The sequence below is a fragment of the Anopheles coluzzii genome, chromosome X (assembly GCF_943734685.1).
Source record: "Anopheles coluzzii chromosome X, AcolN3, whole genome shotgun sequence".
Taxonomy (NCBI): domain Eukaryota; kingdom Metazoa; phylum Arthropoda; class Insecta; order Diptera; family Culicidae; genus Anopheles; species Anopheles coluzzii.
In genome coordinates, this window is record NC_064669.1 from 3,675,442 (window position 1) to 3,693,139 (window position 17,698).

The following is a 17,698-nucleotide window of genomic DNA, read 5'->3' on the forward strand; positions in this document are numbered from 1 at the left end:
AATGCTCCAAGTAAAAACACACCTCAAAAATATTCTCGCTCGTGCTGCTTTTTCGCCATGTTTTTTTGTTGTTGTTGTTGTAGGCTTGCTCCTTTTGCTATAGTGCGATTCGGCACTCCACCCTCCCTCCTCCACAGTTCCATTAAACCGGCCGGGATTAGCAAATCTTAAGAAGTTCGGTTTCGCGCCGAGGCCGAGGGGTTTGATTTATGCGATTAATTTGAAAGAATTCTTCCATCATTCCTTCACTTTGCCTTCCCTGCTGGTGGAGCATCGTGAAGCGCACGAATAGACACATATAGCAAAAAGAAAAAAAAAAGTGTGTCTGTGTATGTAGCTGTGTCTATGGTAAGGATGGATGGGATATTGCTTTCATATTTCATCGCGCACCGACCAACGGTGGAGGGTAGAATTATGTTTTTTTTCCATTTCGAGCAGCACTTGGGCCGCACAGGCATGAAGGCGGGGTAAAACAGGGTATAAGGTTCATCATACCCGCTCACGAATCCGTCGGCACAGTGGAAGTCGAACAAAAAAAAACAAAAACCCCCGGAAGGCGACGAATACAGACACGAGGGTTAATCATTTGACAAGTGGAAATAAAGGATCTCCCTCCGCCTAAACAGCTCTTTATGATTAACACAAACAAAGGCACACACACACACACACACGCGTACATTTTTACTTCAATGTCAATGTCACGGGGCGGCAGTGTTGTTGTTTATCTACCGGAACTCATGTCGTGAGTGTGATGAAATGGACCGGGAAGAATTTTGGCACCGTTCATTGTGCGAATGCGTCTTGCCTGAAACCGAGCAGGAAATTAAACCATCTGACTGACTTGTTGTTGTTATTATTATTATTATTATTTTGTGACTTGCAGTGATGGATTAATTGTGGGTAGAATCATGCTTTGTGAACATGCTGGGAGAGGGGGGAAACGCTAACGAGGGCAACGCATTGTTAGGAACGGAACGCTGAGTGCTGCGGTAAGCGCCGGAAGGTATGCAAAAGGGACCATTTTTGAGGGATTAGTAGGACGCAGATTGAATTGATGTTTTTTTTTAAATTAAATATTAGTTAATGCAGAATAGCCGCTGGAGTAAGTGTTGTCCAATTTGACACAAGGAGAACTTTGTCAAAAAAAAAATAAATAAATAAAAAAAATAAATAAAAATCAAAAATCAAAACCGAAAGCCCCCAAAACCACGAATCACTGTTTCAGCTCCCACGGCGCAATGACGCTAGCTTTTATGGTGCAAACAAACCCTGCGGCAAACAAATCGAACACTTCCGCCGTAGCCAGCTTTCGCAGCAGCTTTGGTACGTTCCCTCTCCCCTCTTGTTGGAAACAAAAAAACGACACCTTCACCTGTACGCGCCATCGGCCAACGGTTAAACGGGCAAACCATCCGGAGCAAAAACCGCAACAATCATAGCGCGCCCAGCAACGGGCACCGTTCGAGTGTGCGCCTCCGCTTCGGCTTGTAAGGCAAATGATGAAAGAGTGCAGTAAAAGAGGAAGAAGCACCAAACAAACAAAAAAAAACCTCCACACCCCAACGAGCAGGAAAATAACAGAATCGCAAATCGGGTTGAACAACAGCAACATAGCGGAAGAAGCAGACAGGACGTGCTGATCTCCCCCCCGTCCCCCGTCCCCGTCCCCGTTCCCGTCCCTATTCACCACTCTTGCCCACTCACCGCCGCCGCTTACCCCTGTTTGGCAGTTTATCGACTTCAATTTCGCTTAACTGACAGTTTAGTACGCCTTGGTGACTTCATCCGATGAAAGATTCATCCGCGCGAATCCACGGCGGCCGCGTGGGAGTTTTCCCAAGTTGCTCAGGTTTTATTGCCTTTTCCCTCTATCTCTCTCTTTCTCTCTCTCTCTCTCTCGATCTCCATCTCCATCTCTCCCTCCCACCCCCCCCCCCCCCATTCCTGGTTGATTTGTTTCAACCATTCGCATTCGATGCATTGTTGGTGGTTGGGCGTTGGTGGTGTGTTTGCTTTTATTGTTCTCTTGTTCTCTCTCCCTCTATGTGTGTGTGTGTGTGTGTTCACCCTTCTCGGTTGTTTTGGTGCTACACAGGTGATGATGCTTCAGGTATTGCGATGCGTGCGCGCGATGTAAAGTTATTGCCAGCTGTCAATGGCTGCTAGCTAGCGACAGTCCCCTGTGGCTGTCTTGTCCCCCGCGTTCTCGTTTGTGTGTGTGTGTGTGTGTGTGTGTGTGTGTGGGTGTGCTCCCGCTTCCCCGAATAGCACACACACACACACACTGGGCGGCACATTGTGAAGAAATTTGCCGCAGTATTCTCTCCTAGACTGGCGCTGTAAAGCGGAACAACTTACCCGTCCCACTCTTGACTGTTGGTTGAGCATTGGCGGGCACGGTAATGTCAACCCAGTGGCGCGCAAATGGGCTGTAAGATTGCGTGCCAGCCATTGGCTTGATTTTTATCGCAAAATATATCCGATTACAGCGCACCTCAAACACATTACCACCGACCAGTGCGATCGGTGTGATTTGTTCTCGATTCTACCTGCCGATCGAATGCAGTCGGGGCAAATAAACTGCAGCCGCAGCCGTGCGGTCGTAAAGTGAATCGTTTGCCGTACCTGCTGCCTACGTTTGGGCGCAACGTTTGCGCCGCACGAAGCCGCCTAAAGGTAGGCAACGCGCTAGAGCACGCGCGTGAGGTAAAACCGTACGATTGCATCTAAATACTTGCGATGGAAATATTGTCTCGCATCGGCTAAGTGGTTCATTTTTTGTTGTTGTTGCTGTTGTGGCACGTGGCAAACGTGGGTTTCCAAGGCAGCCCAACAGGCAGCCCAGGGGCGTGTTTTTGCTTACGCCCGGTTTTTAATCCTTCCCGTGTGCCGCCTTCGCCACTGGTCCCATTTTGTAATCATCACAGTTGGCGTCCTTTAATCAGCTTGCTGATCAAACAAACGCTCAAACAATCTTGCCGCATACGAAGCAAGACAAAAAAGCAGAAAAGATGAAATGGTAAAAAAGAGCGCACCGTTACAAAAAAAAAAAATCAGCGAAACTCGCGGACAGCTTCATCACAGCAAAAAGTCCGGGTCCGGGTGACGGGCACAAAGGACAGCGAGCAGCGTTTGATAATATATATATTTTTTTGTTTTTGTTCGTTGTTGTTGCTCCCCCATTTCCATTTTCGCTTCCTTGCCGTTTGATGTTTCAATGCCGCACCGCGTGGGTGGGTCGGGCTTTCTAAATAGAATTAACCTTTTGCCTTGCAAAACGAAGAGAAGCGACAGCACCAGCAGCAATAACAAAAAAAAGAAGAAGAAAAAGAGGTTCCAACAAACACCAACCACCACCTACAGCGGTGATTGAAATGAATTTTCCAACATTAGGTACACGCTGCATCGTCGGTTTTTTTGTTTTTTTGCTAAGCGTATCCCGCGACGGATCCAGTGCCGTGATTTAATACCCTTTGCGGCAAGTGGGGGAAGAGAAGAGGGTGTAAATGAAGGGTGTGTGTGTGTGTGTGGTGCTTCATTGTTTGCTGCATGATTATGTTTGGTACTCACTTTAATGTGAATTACAGTGGGTGTGATCAGTTTTTTGCGAATATAAAAATCGTACCATGTGTGAAGAAGTAAACCCCCTCACGGGGTTTATTATGATGCTTCCCATGATTAGGTAGGATGCAGCAGAGCAGTGACGCATTTGTGTGTTTGGCAAATTACTGTTTGACATTACTGTCACAATCCACAAAATCGAGAATGGTGACGGGGAAGCTCACGTTTGCACGTAGCGACACAGATTCGGCAAGACACTTTCAAAACACATTCGCTAAGCGCGGTTCGCTGGCTAGACAGCTCGGCCCGGGGGTCGCCCTTGGGTCGTCTGGAGCCGTCGTGCACGGGCACAGCATCACCGAAGACGGTGAAAAATATCTCAATGAGATCTGGCTATCTGATCGCCGGCTGTCCCGCACCACCTTGGCTGTCGAATGCCGAACCCTAGCCGACCGGCACGAAGATAAACTAGCGTAATTAAGGCTAATCGTTCCGGGGGATCCTTTTTGCGGAGCGCATTTTCCACCGGACACAGTCTCACACACACACACACACACACACACACACACACACACACACACACACTCATCGCCCAACCGCCATGGGTTGATTGAGACCGGGAGCCTCAGGTTTGCACCGTCAATGGTGAATGGTAGATAGAGATTCATGGATTAAGGGGACTTAATTGATACAATTTCCTCACTGGACCGAGCCATCTCGGCCGTTGGTTGTTACACAGTTTGTTACACAGAAAATTGAAATTTTTGCTGCGTTTTTTTGGGGGACGGGGGGGGGGGGAGGGCGAGGAGAGGGGTTGTTTTGCTCGGACCTTGGTGGACCTTTTCGCCGTCGCCGGTCTGCTGCGAAGGGAATGGTTTTATGTGGAAACTACTTTAAAAATTAAACGTCAAAAGACAAAGAAAACGATTACGCCATGCCGTAGCGTTGGCGAAGTGTTGCGATGCAGCGTTGAAGCAGGTCGCAGAAAAGTGTTTTTGTGTTTGTCACCATTTGTACCGAATTTTGTTATCATTCTTTTTACTTTTAATCGCGTAATAATAGTTCTTCTTCGCGTACTAATAATAGAACCAATAAAAAATATCTTAAAAAGAAATGATTGCATTTTTTTTTTAAATTTCTTGACAGAATATCAAATTGTTGTTCGACAACGCAAACACTCATGCAAATATTGAAAAATATTTACCAATCGACACTAAAAAGGAGAGAAAGTAAGGAGCATTGCATACCTTTAGATAGAAACGCTTAGCTGAGGAAACGCCAGTATGTATGCAATATTCGCTGATGGCGCTCATTCAAAAAGGATAAAGGTTGCTGCAAATACGCTCTAAATGCTGTGGAACGAATATTGTTCCAGTGTCCTTTTTATTTAATTACACTTTATGAATTATAAAGCTTTTGTTGTTAAAATATTAAATTGCATACATTCAGGCACTGAAAAGGAACGCGCCGAAATATCTTAAATTGGGCTTTAGGTCATTTTAAATTGTTGGCATTTCTCAATGCTTCGTTTATGTCAAAGTAAGACTCTCACACACACATACATACACACACACACACACACACACACACACACACACACACACACACACAAACACACACACACAAACACACACACACACCCACACACACACACACACACACACCCACACACACACACACACACACACACACACACACACACCCACACACACACACACACACACACACACACACACACACACACACACACACACACACAGAGTGATATGACGTGTCATGTTCAAGACGAACAATTGCTGGGAAAGATTTTTCCTTTCGCTTGCCCAAACTAGCAAAAACTATTTCTAGAAGGGAAAAGCAACTTGCATAGGCTGGTCAGCTGGCGCACAACAACTTAGACTTAACATAGTAGCTGGTTTAAAATGAAAAGGAGTTTCAAATGCAGCTCCATAATCCGGTCTCCACCCACCGTTTCCATCCAAGTCCTTGGTGTCTGCGTGTGTGTGTGTTATGGAATTTATATTTAATTGGTGGTTTTTCCATTTGCACCCAAGCTGAAGCAACACGAGCTCAGGGCCATGCAGAGGGTATAAATGCGAACCGCGACACACACACACACACTTACATTCTTTCATTGCTTTAAAACCGCTACAAAGTGTAAAGGTAAATGTCATAAAGCCGTGCTCGGAGGGTGGTTTTTCCTTTCTTCTTGCTTTCCCCATTGCTCGTGCTAATACACACACACACACACACACACACGCTACACCCATGTGCTCCGAGTGTGTGGGTTTGTATGATATTTCTGCTTTGCTGTATTTCTTATTCCAGCAGCAGCGGTAGCAGCGGCGGCGGCGGCGGGCAGTAAAGACGTTCATCGCACCGCACCGCAATGATTCATGCCCCGGATATGCATCGTGCGAGGGCAAAAGGGGGGGGGGGGAAGGTGAAACGGGACAGCGGGGGAATTATTAAAAAGAAAGGAAAACTCCACGGGGCCCGTTTCAAACCGCGATTCGGTCCGGCAAAAATCGCCACGCATCGAGCACTGGAAAGGAACCGCCCTTAGCCACCGAACCCATCTCCCAGGGACAGCGGCGGTGGTGGGTCCTTTACAAACCATGGCACACACACACACAACTCCACACATACAAAGGGGGAGAGTGAGAGGGCGAGGAGGAAAAAGGGCTCGGTGGAAGTATCTTCAAAACGCAAAGCGCAGGGAATGATTCATTATTTTAACATCGTCGGTATTCGCGCCGGGCCCGCATTCACCCCGAGCACGACCGCACGAGCTTATGTAATTGTAACGGTACAGATGGTAGGGTGAAGAGAGAGAGAAAGGAGGGGGGGGGGACGGGTAAGATGCAGAGGTTCGCTTTGAGTGCCTGGTGGTGGCGGGAATTTTATGCTTTTCCGGCAATGCTTATTTATTCCTATAGGTACACAGCCATGCGTGACGATAAATTATTACTTGACTCTTTTTTTTCGCTCTCTCTCTCTCTCTCTCTCTCTCTCTCTCTCTCTCCTTCTCACACACGCTTTTACAGTGGCTCTTCTGCCGGCCTGCGGCCTACCGGGGGCGATGAAAGAAAGTGCCAACGCGTGCGGGGGCCAACCGGCGGCCCGAGTAACGACGGACCAGCGCAGTGTTTTCCCGCGCGCGCGATAATCCACTCGCCGATATTTCCCAGCGGATCCCAGCCCCCATTGATGGGTGTGTGTGTGTGTGCGAGGGAGCGGAAAGGCGGTGGTTTTGTGGTTTTGTGGAAAATTGAAGTGGCATGTTTTGATGCGCCAAACGAGCATGGAAAGCGGCCCGCTGGTGGACCGCCCCCGGTGTCACCGAGCGCCGTTGGCCAGGACCCGAGACCAAGATGCACGCCAATCAGGATCGGCGTCTTTTGTTCGGTTCCGGCCATCGATAGCTGAGTTCTGTCAGTGGGGGCGGGGGTGGGGGGGGGGGGGGGTTAACACGAAGCACAGAAATGGTGTTTGGAATCGGGTTTCAAAGCACTTTCGTTTCACTCGCCTAGACACTACCGGGGCGGGTAATCGGGAGGGGGTTTAACCTCCGCCCAACAGGGGCAAGATTCCTGCGGGAGATGCTCGCGGGGTTTCCTTTTTTTTTGTTTGCCTTTCCACCATCCCCAACCCCCCCCCCCCCCCCCTCCATCGATCCATCTCCATCCATCCATCCGGCCGGCAATGTGTGTGTGTGTGTGTGTGTGTGTTTTGGAAAATAAATAATTCAAAGCCTCAAACCGACTGCTTCTTCCTTGTGGTGGTGGTGGTGGCGGTGCTGATGGTAATAAAATTTTCCAAAATGGAAGCTACATTTGCTCAAAAAACCCTCACGAGAGTCTGATAGAGATGAGTCTCCGGCGGGAGTGGAGACGGGAGGGGAGGGGGGGGGGAGAGTGTGGATTCGCGGAAGCCGTTTTTGGTTAAGAAAGCGCCATAAATATCTCCGTGTGTCCATTGTAAAGCGGCGCCATTTGCCGTGCGGCCGCTACGGCGGGCTGTGGCGGAGAAGCAAAATGGCGCTCAAGCAAATGTGACAAAAAAAATGGAGCGAGAGAGAGAGAGAGAGAGAGAGAGAGAGAGAGAGAGAGAGAAACACTTCCAGCACAAAAGTGAAACGAGCGCCGGCGGGCTCGAAAAGGGGGTAAAGGATGGCCACCGCGATTTAACTCCAACAAAAGGAAGGACAGTTTCGTGACCAACAAACGAAATGAAGTCCTGCCAGTTCGAACCACTTCACTCCCCGACACACACACACACACACACGTTCCGGGATTATTTCCGGGTTTATTTAGCTTCTTCTTTTTTGTTGTTGTTGTTGCTTTCTTTGCTTCGCTTTTGGGCCGGTGGGAGGAAAGGTTGTTGAAATTTACATTTTGGCCTGCGGTGGGACACCCGGACACGCTAATAATTGATCGGGCCACCGAAAAATGGTTTGGCCGTGGCCGGGACGAGTGACAGTGCACCGGCAGATAGTCGAAATGGTTGTTTAGGGGGGGGGGGGGGGATGAGTCATCGGGCTGCAGTGAGCGGTGGGACGGTAACGAAAGCGAGCTGCTTTTTGGCGGTTTGTTTGCACTCTTTTGCAGCTGCCGCTGTGCTGGTGGTGGTGACGGTGCTAGACGTGGTAGCGAGCTTTCGGCCTTGGAGGTTAGAGCGCTCCTAGTTAGGTTCGTAGAGAGACAAGAACTCTATAGTTAGAATTCATAGCAACTATCGTTGCGATAAAGGGAATGATTCAATCGTGTTTGGAGCGACTTTTCTTAGTATCTTGATTGTTGTGAGTAATCATGCGGTGAGTACGATCTTTCGCTCTATGCTAGTGAGGGTAAGAACCACTCTTAAAGAAGCGTATGAATAACATACCTAGAACATGCTTGTCGCCGAGTAACAGTGAGTGAGTTGCAAGTCGGCATAGAGAGATTAACTCATGCATCTCGATTTAACATTATATTTGTTAATCAAACCAATTAGCTCTCTCTCTCTCTCTCTCTCTCTCTCTGTCTCTCTCTCTCTTGTTGGCATGCTCACGATAGAGCACGTCGATGTAACATGGCCCGGTCAACAACAATTCTCCACGATGCTCGCTCCCTGGCTGCAGCCTCCCATCCATGTAGACACCAGATTTCCAACAGTTCTCGCTTCACCTGGGCCAGCCATCGAGTTCGCTGTGCTCCCCTGCACCTTATGCCGAACTGGGAATCGCTGTCAAACACCTTCTCGGTGGCGCATAAGCCCGCCATCCTCATGACATGCCCCAGCCATCGTATCCTGCCAGCTTTCGCCACCGTCAGGATGCTCGGTCCGCCGTACAGCTCAGCAAGCTCGTGATTCATCCTTCTCCTCCATACTCCATACTCTCTCGAACACACCGCCAAAGATGGTCCCGAGGATGTGTCGCTCAAACACGCCCAGAGCGTTTGCATCCTCCGCTCGGATGGTCCAGGACTCGTGTCCCAATATCCCAATCAATGAGCGATATATCTCACATGTCGCGCGGGCTTGAAGTCTTCTGGATCTCAGCAGTCGGTGAAGCCCATAGTATGCCCGATTCCCCTGAACAATGCGTCGAGTAACTACCGTGCCGTGATAGCAAAACTCCTTTACTGTCTCGAGATTGTCGCCGTCAACTAATGCGACTGCTTCCCAGATGGTCTGAGTCTCTGGCAGGCAGGTACTTCGTCTGCGTCGCATTGATTCTCAGTCCAATTCTTGCTGCCTCGCGTTTGAGTCCGGTGTACGCCTCACACACCTTCGCTGTTGTCCTGCCGATGATGTCGATGTCATCCGCGAGGCCAAAAAATTGGAGAGACCGGTAGGAGATCGTGCCACGGATGTCGTTGTCTAGCTCCGCGCCGCCAATGACTCCTTCCAGGGCAATGTTAAACAGCAGACAGGAGAGTCCGTTCCCTTGCTGAGATTCAAACGCCATTCAAACGACAAAATGTTCACTCTGTGGTAGATGCTCCAGAAGTGCCGAGAGCGCCAGATCCCTACGCAACACCTGTTCATCGACTTCAAGGCGGCTTACGACACCATAGACCGGAATGAGCTATGGAACATCATGCAGCGGTACCATTTCCCTGGGAAAGATGATCCGGCTGTTAGGGGCCACACATGAACGGGGTGCAGTGCAAGGTGAGAGTATTGAACTTGACGTTGGGAGCGTTAGAATATCAAACCAATAAACAAGCATTTCGAGGGAGTTGCTAGTGGTGATAGAGAGGTAATAAAAAATGCTGAGCTGTTCCATTCAATCGAAAGAAGCCACCACTCCACATGATTTCTTCAAAGTGAATGCCTTTCAGAGCCCAATTAATCGCGATACTGCTACTACAACACCTTGTACATCGACTCTCATGAAAGTATTGAGCGTTTAAGATAAGAATTCAGTTGCGAAATCCTGCGAAAACCATCAGGATACTGCGGGATGGACGTAAGATCTTATTGAAATCTTTTTCCTGTGTTCCCCATAACGAGTGCCCCTTTGTTACGAGTTTTTCGCCTAGCGAGCAAACCTGATATGCAAAATAAATTCCTCTCTTAGCGAGTAAAATCACGCATAGCGAGCAATTTCTTTTTTTGTTTTTGATACGCTTGTTTGGCATCATCAAGATCACAATCGGTCCTCATAGAGCATTGCATTCATTTTGATGATTCTTCAAGCAGTTGATGAGCGTTTCAATACTAAGAATCGTTTGATATAAAGCCAGGAGATGAAGTATCGTACAATAGCGGCTTGCCTAGCTGTGTTTTGATGAGTGTTGCTTGCAAGTTTTCCAAGATCCAACAGATACAGGATCCAAATGAAATGGGCAATGTCTAGCAGGGCATATCTGAACAGCAAGAATGAAACCTGGGCCCAAACGGGTGAGAGATCTTTTCAATATCTTTATATTACAGAGGTAGTCGCACATTGTTTTCCTCAAACATCATTCAAATGAAGCTCTGACTAAATGAGCAATTTACTTGAACGAAAAGACTTAAAACATACACCAATAGTAAGTTCTTCAAGAAAACTGTCAAAATAATGACACAAAATACTGAACTACAAATATTTCCCCAGTTGTTACTATTAAGAAGACATTTTCCATAGTTCTATGATTCATGTATCTCCTTATATTGCAGTTCATTTGCAATTCTGGAGCCAATTACGTCACTTTTTCGTATTACGAGGGAGTCACTGGAACGGTTTAAACTCGTTATACGAGAGTCCACTGTATTTATCGTCTTGCAGTACGCTCACAGAAAAAGTGTAAAACCGGTGGGACAAACCAAAGATGCGATAACGGAGTGGAGTGCGAAGCAGAACCCAAACCAGAGTCACCGAACGGTTGCGTCCCAATGGTGGCAGCCAGATCGCCACGCAACAATCTTTCAATGCAATCGCAGTGAACAGAAACTTGTGACCAACTAAAAGCTAATGCGGGACGTCCACACCGAAACGGAAGATCCTTGGCTCCGTCGAGTTTTCTGCCCGGTTCGCCCATCGGAACAGCGGATAATGGTGCGCAATTTAATTGTTCCCGCTCGCCTTGCACGATGGAAGCGTTGGCCAAGGCGTAGTCCTTATCCGAGGGCACTTGCCTCTTAACGGATCACGCTTGCCACTTGCTCGAGAACTGTCGCTCGATGTCGCTCGGAGTTGCTATTTTCTCTCGAAATGGAATCCCGTCCAGCAGCAGCACCAAAAAAAAAAAACCTAAGTGTTCGTACCCTTAAAGGGTTCCAGCGGCGGTTTTTTTGATGTCTTCTTTGGCTTGCCTGCTGCCTGGACTGGACTGAAATGGGCAAGGAAAATAAAAAACCTCCTAGAAGGGAAGAGCTAGAACAAGAAAGGACATTAACATCGGGGCGGAGCGGCAGGGCCCGGGATCAAACGAACACAATTGGGAAGCGCACCAATGCAAAAGCACGGCCAGTAGCTGCCTCTTATCGACGGCTTCCAATTGTCTTTCCCGTTCTTCGCTCGTTTTATCTCTCTCTCTCTCTCTCTCTCTCTCTCTCTCTCTCTCTCTCTCTCTCTCGCTTTCTATTGCATCCAGTGTTTTTGCATTTTCTCTAAGAACGTCCCTCCCGAGCGTAGAACATAAGACACTGAGCTTTGGCGAGCAGTGGCGAAGGGCTGGGATGAGAGGGTAGAGCTTTTCACGGTAAAGTGAACTACCGAACTATACCGTATCTAGGCTGCTGTTGCTGCAGCTTGTTAGCATAGCACGCAGCAAGGGGAAGGGGCGGCCCGGGTACAGCTGCTCGTTAATCCGCTTATCATCCACTTTCCACCAGCCAGCAAGGGACCCCGGTCGCAGGCGCGTTCGAAGCCCGTCTGGTGTCCTCTCCACCCTCCGCCCAACGGGTTTTGGACGCCGCGTTGGACATCAAAGGGGGGAAAAAACGTCGTCCGTCAGACGTTTGAGCGAGCCGAATGGCGGGGAGCGTGCTGGAGAGCGAACATAATCACCACCCACTTACACTCTCCTCACAGCGCCCCCGCTGCCGTCCGTGTTCGACCGGATGGGTTGAGCTGAAACAAAAAAAAAAATCCACCGCAGATCAGCCGCACCAAACAGGCGAAGGCCCTTCCCTTGTTTTTCCCCCCCACTGCCCCGATATCAATCGCAAGTGGGCGCAAAAGTCTTTACGACGAATTGTTGCCAATGAAACAGGAGAAAAAGAGAGAGAGAGAGAGTGGGAGAAAAAGAGAGACGGTAGCAAAATGTATCTCATTTCCCGCAGTTGCACGCCGCAAATGCTTCATTAAAACAAGCCAAATTCAATTTGGCCTGCCAACGCACACAGCAAAGGCCCCAAGAAATCGGAGGAGCCACCCTTAAAAAAAAAACGCCATCGACAGATAAAGGGCACAGCTCTGTGGCATTATCGCGTGTCGGTTGGCCGGGTTGTCGAGGGAGGATTGGGATAATGCTCGAAATCTAGAATGTAAACAAATTAATAATCTTGTTATTCCGCTTTTTAGAACTTTACGGAATGATGGCATTTTTCCCGCGGCCGGTCGCGCGCCGTATTTTCGGCCGAGCGCGGCGATGGACCACGCTTGGCAGCTGGGCTGTGTGTGTGTGTGTTCGAGAAAGTGCAGTCGCTTTATCTATTTCACGCTCGTCCCTCAAGATGGCCCTGCCTTTTCATGCTTTATTTTTTGGCTGCCGTTGTTGTCGTCGGTGTGTTCGGTGTGTCTCTTGTTATATTTTATGGCGCCGAAGCGCTTCGAAAGCTGAGCGTGATCTGAAAGCTTGCGCCCTTCTGTGTGTGTGAATCGCCAGCCGCTCACCTTCCTCACCGTCTTCAAAAGCAGAGGCTCATTTACATTTTAGCGTTTCGCATCTTCGAAGCGAGCCCCGCTGTGAACGCCGAATAGCAAAAGTAAAGAAAAAAACAACCGTACCGAACTTAAGTCCCTTTTCGGCTCAAAGGAGTTTATTTCACAGTTTCTGTTTTTGTTGTTGTTTTGCTTCACTACAAGGTCCATTCTAAGCTCGGGCGTCTTCGTTTTAAGACGTACATTGGCAACGATAAAAGGTGCCGCTGCAAACAACAAAAAGAAAGCTGCCAACACCGTCGCGGCTGTAAGCAGTGAAAAGGTGCAGTGTTTGGGGACCGAATTATTTTGCGCAAATCTCTAGCGGGTGTGCTGCAATCCGCGAGCATTCCACTCATATGGCTGGTTACTGCTGCTGCTGCTGCATTGTGAGCAATATGGTGCATACCTCGTTTAGTGTCGTGGCGCTGGAAGCTGTTTTCGCCGGAGGCCCTGAGAGAGGGAGAGATAGAAAGAGACAGCAATGAAGAAGATGGGCTAACATTACACTCGCATCTTGTCGATATGCTTCGAGAAGGATAGTGTCACAAAAAAGATACAATTTGTTTGTTTGTTTTTTTTCAGTATCTTTTTTGTGACTCTAATCCCAACTTCAAACGAGATGTTTGAAGCATTTAGCGGGCTTTCAAATGGAATTTTGCTTCACAGTTTGCATACTTTTAGGCGGAATGTATGCAAATGGTAACGGAAAGGCTGGCAACGTTAAAACCCGATGAGTAATATCGTTTTATTCAGCGATATTGTAGTGAGCAGTAGTTCGAGTAGGGGAAGGATGTCTACCAAATTGCCAAAGAGAGGTGAGAGAGAAGAGAGCTCCGAAAGCTCAATGTATGGTAGGTCAGAGCTCTGCTGCAACTCTGCACGCTCAAAGTCGGTATGTAGCTCTACTGGAACAGTTTATCTTCACAGCCTCAATGTAACTTCACTTTCGTAATGTGGCATCGCTTACTCAATGTAGCTCCGAACGCTCAATGTAGCTCCGTACTCTTTACAGCTCCACGCTCTTCTGTAGCTTCATACGCTCAACGCAGCTCTAGGATTAGTATGTAGCTCTGCTGGAACAGTTTTTCTCTGCATCCTCAATGTAACTCCACATTCGCAATGTGACTTTGCTAACTCGATGTAGCTCCGAACGCTCAAACTAGCTCCGCACTCTTTACTTTATTCAACACTCTGCTGTAACTTCGTACGCTAAAAGCCGCTTCTAGAACTTTACATTATCAATCTCGGTATCTAGAATGTAGCTCTGCACGTGTGGCTTCGCTAACGTAATACACTCACTGACCCTCAATGTAGCTCTGCACTCACAATACGCTCCACGCTCTTCTGTAGCTCCATACGCTCAACGTAGCTCTACGATGAGTGTGTAACTCTGCTGGAACAGTTTTTCTCTGCATCCTCAATGTAACTCCACATTCGCAATGTGACTTTGCTAACTCGATGTTTTTACCTCCGAACTGACATTGCAGCTCTGGACGCTCTAAGTAGCTCCACACTCTTTACATTACTCAGCGCTCTGATGCAGCCCTGCACGCTTCAATTCACGCTCAATGCCTCTCCGTATCCTCAATGTCACTCCGAAAGCTCAACGTAGCTCAATGCTCTGTTATAGCTCCGCACGCTCACTACACCTCCGTAAGCTCAGTGTAGTAATTAATCAAAATTAATTCTGCAAATAAAATCTGAACATTCCATTCTTGCACAACTGTTACGCAACACATCAACCAATGCTTTTGGTTTGAGCTGGATGTACGTCGATCTACGTCGAAAAACATTTTCATAATTACAGATAAGTCGAGCGAAGAAGAAAAAACCGACAGCAACAGCAATACAAATTAACTCACCAAGGAGTAAGTTAATGCCTTCGCCTTCGCGCGCAATGCAAAACCGCATCCCGGCTGGACCCGTCGAGCTGGCTCTAATTTTCCCAAAAGGTAACCTTTCGGCACCGCCCCCTCCCGGAAAGTGCTACGTATCGAAGACGAACGCCAAACCATTTGTCCCCCTGCCCGGTGACAGGCGCCGAGGAAGTCAGTTGGAAATTATGCATTTTTCACCATTAACAAGGGGGTGGGGGGGGGAGGGGAGAGGGGGTCGTGCAGTGGAGTTATTTTCGTGTTGCGCATTTGCTCTGCTCTGCTTTGCTTTTGTTCAGGCGTGACCCGGTTGGGGGTTCGCGGTGCAGCCAGTGAGTTGAGTGGGTGGTGGTAATTTATAGCTCGGTGAGCTCAGTTCTCAATACACATACACACACAGACACACATAAAACCGTGTAGGTGCACGCGGCGTTACTTTGTTAATTAAAGGACTTCTGGGGGATTTCAGGGGGAGGCAAGTGGATTGAGAGAGAGAGAGAGAAAGAAAAAGCAAACAACACATAATGCATGTGCGAGTGTACATGTGTGTAGGAGTGTTCTGCTTCCTGTGGGAGTACCGCTGCAAAGCGAAACAAATCCGGTTTGCGCGACACAGCACTCTCCGGTTGGAGCGCCTGAAGGTATACCGTCTTCGCCGTTGCATTACACCAGCAACACGCGCCCTGTACCGTGTTCGCGTGTAGTGCAGTTCTGTTGCAACGGTTGCTTTCGTCGTAGCACTTAAATCATTCAGTCCATATTGCGTTGACATTGGGTCTCCATGTCTTTGTGTGTGTGTGTATGTGTGTGTGTGTGTGTGTTGTTCAAAGTAAAAGCGCTGTCATATTGATGACAACTGACAACAGCACAGCGAAGCGGCTGACGTGTGAGCGAAAACCACTTGCATGGCTTTTGTTTTGTTTGCTTTTGCCACTCGACTGAAACAATCTCATTTTCCGATTAGAGCTTTTGCCACCCGCAATCGAAGGGCTTACAAAAGGCAAAGAAAAAGAAACGGCAACTCGAGAGGGGGTAGATTGTGCGAGAAGAGAAGAACACGCACGGGCTAGGGAAGTAGCAGCAGGCGTGGTTGTTGCCAGTGGTGAAAAATGTTCCCGCATTATCGCTGACAGATGGTTAAATTGAGCCATTTTCACGATTTTATTTACCCGCTTCGCGAAGGCAGAGGGATAAGGGCAGCTGTGCGGTGTGTTGCTGGCCTCATGTAGCTGTCGGTATAGTGGGCGGGCGGCATCGGGAAGCTGGGTTGGTTTCGTGTAAGATGTTCTACTTGAAGCGAGTGGAACAAAAATAACTTCCAGCCGGAAGACGACATTGTCACTTTGGCTTTCGTGAAATGTATTATGCAACGTGCCATTGCGCTGAGAAAGGGGTAGGGGGGGGGGGAGAGGAGTGCGATAGCGAGAAGGGTTACGATGGGAGCACACCGGAAATTCGACTGGATAAGCACGGATGCTGCCGTGGCCACGTACATCCCAGTAACACGCTGAACTGCTCGAAATGCTGGTAAGAACTCGTGCTCCGGATGTCATTGGCGGTACACAAACACACACACACACACACACACACACACACACATACACACAAGGGCGGGCAGTCGCGAGCAGTAACACGGAAGGCAACATTCGTTCCTCGGACCGAGCATCGAGTTAGGTCGGGAGCAGAAGCACAAAGTAACAACAACAAAAAAACACGGGGACCTTACAAACAGATAAATGTTTGGTTTGTACTTACAACGACCAAACAAAAAAAAAGAAAAAGAAAGCACGACACACACATGTGCCAGTGGTGGCGACATAAGCACATACAAACACAATGGTAGCATTCGCCCCGGTGCACTGGAAATGAGCGTTCTGGCAGAAGACAACAAAAAAACCATAAAAGATTGCTTTTTGCAGTGTAGTTTCTCCGCTCTTTGGGCTGTTTGTGGGGAAAAATTGATCCAGCAAATATCTCACCTCGCTCTGGGGTGTCCGGGGAACAGGCGGGACAGGCTGGGACCGAACACAACTTCCAACCGATTTCCGATCGTAGACGGGTGGACTTTGGTCTATGTTCAGGTTATTGTGTCGCTTCGGTTAGAAAGGAGCTGACCGCGCAAAGGTAGGTAGCAAATGTCGCGCAGCTTGCCTACCTTCAGGCGTGAAAGCAGGAAGCGGTAAGACCGGCATTGCCTACCTTTAGGCGCGGTAAGAGTCGTGTAAATGAAAACCCTCACTCGGATTGATTTGTTCGGAGCAGAGGTCGTTCTGCTTGTTGTCTGCCAGTTTGGCGTCGATGCCATTAATTGCGCGGTTCAGCACGTCCGTGCTGCCAGCCGTCTTTAACATTCTTGTCTACCCCTCCTCTCCCTCTCTCGTATGCACTTCGAGCCACATTTCCATTTAAACGACACACAAAAAGGAAAACTTCAATCACCCACAGATGCAACGGATATGGCGAGACAAAAATATGTGGCGGCAGCACATACACACAGACAAAAAAAGAATCGTAAAGGCTTGCGTATCGCTCAGCCAGACAGAGCTGCTGGAATGGTGTTTGACGTACGCGCGTCATTCGCCCCCCGGGAAAGGGGATGGATGCATCTCTCTCTCTCTCACACCCTCTCACTGTGTATGGCTGTCTGTGTGTTGTGACGCTAATTTCGCACATCAGTCAGCGTGAGCCGGCCTGTGGGGGCCCCGGTCTGTGGGACATGTGTTTCGTCTTGACAGCATCCGCTCCGCAAACGCTACGCAAACATCCTGTCGCCTGCCGCCCGCCCGCTTCCCCTCTCGCCTTCCCCTCCGCTGTGCCGTTTTGCTTCGCCTTTTGTGTCTCGGTATGCGGCATGGCCTGAGACATTCCAGCTGCAGCTCGAGTTTGTTTGTGCTGAACGCTTTCGCCCGGCTGAATGGAATGA

General features: G+C 48.7%; 1 protein-coding gene across 2 annotated transcripts in view; it reads right to left on the reverse strand.

Moving 5' to 3' along the window:
- Positions 1–17,698, reverse strand: part of LOC120951088 (irregular chiasm C-roughest protein-like) — a 199,220-nt gene that overhangs the window by 36,409 nt on the left and 145,113 nt on the right. For both annotated transcript variants that reach the window (XM_040369633.2, XM_040369615.2), the window contains exon 2: positions 13,308–13,351. The gene's annotated coding sequence lies outside the window, so the exon portion shown is untranslated. The remainder of the gene's footprint in view (positions 1–13,307; positions 13,352–17,698) is intronic.